The sequence below is a fragment of the Tupaia chinensis genome, unplaced genomic scaffold, assembly GCF_000334495.1.
Source record: "Tupaia chinensis unplaced genomic scaffold, TupChi_1.0 Scaffold000291_1, whole genome shotgun sequence".
In the NCBI taxonomy this organism is placed as follows: domain Eukaryota; kingdom Metazoa; phylum Chordata; class Mammalia; order Scandentia; family Tupaiidae; genus Tupaia; species Tupaia belangeri.
This window is the reverse complement of record NW_006159776.1, coordinates 2,734,027-2,734,906: the sequence shown is the minus strand read 5'-3', so window position 1 is coordinate 2,734,906 and position 880 is coordinate 2,734,027. Positions and strand designations below refer to the sequence as shown.

General features: G+C 40.6%; 1 non-coding gene across 1 annotated transcript; it reads right to left on the bottom strand.

Annotated features, from left to right (window-relative positions):
• Positions 1–223: 223 nt before the first annotated feature.
• Positions 224–330, bottom strand: LOC114008145 (U6 spliceosomal RNA). The gene has a single exon (XR_003549706.1). It is a non-coding gene; the product is annotated as a U6 spliceosomal RNA (small nuclear RNA).
• Between the last annotated feature and the right edge of the window lie 550 nt (positions 331–880).

Sequence of the window (880 nt, the reverse complement as noted above, 5' to 3'; positions counted from 1 at the left end):
GTAGAAAGGTCTGCAATAGGACCAAGACAGAACATTTAAATCAGATTACTCAGAGACAGAAGTGGAAACTGAAAGGTTGATTTTGCTAGTATATGACTTTACTGTATGACTTTCTGGTAGCCTCTAGCTACTTTTGATCTCTACTCACAAACATAAAGTTATCTTTGCTTTCACAAATCACATCTACTAAGTGGATAAGATTGGGATATCAGTGGTGGTGTTGGAGAAGTTGACCAAGATTTTTAATTTTCATGTCATCCTTGCGCAGGGGCCATGCTAATCTTCTCTGTATCGTTCCAATTTTAGTATATGTGCTGCCGAAGCGAGCACAGATTTTTAATTTTCTAACCCTATCTTAGAACTCAATAGATAGACACAAAATGTATTTTTTTCCTGAAATGAACAAAACACTTTAAAACAATGAATCTCAGGCCAGCCGGTGGTGTGGTAGTTAAGGTGCTGGACTCTCACATGACCAGTTCGAGTCTTGGACTTTTTTCTGAAATGAACAAAACACTTTAAAACATTGAATTAAAGTGCTGGACTCCCACATGACCAGTTCGAGTCTTGGACTCAGTGGCTTGAAAATTATGCTGGGCATATGTGTGTGCATGCCCAAAATCCTGAGAGGAGAATGCAGGAGAAGAGATTGTTGCATGACCACCACACCCCGCCCCCCGTGGGGGGGAAGGTGGAGTAGGGGGGCAATTTCTCACTTTCTCTCTCTGTGTGTCTGTTTTTCTCCTCTCTGTTGAGCACATGCACCCTATGACAAATACCTTAAAAAACAAAAAAGAAAGAAAAGAAAAAGGAACTTCTTCAATGTTCAGCCAGGCAAGTGTTCTGGTTAAATGCCAGGCAACAATTTTCAATTTCCTTC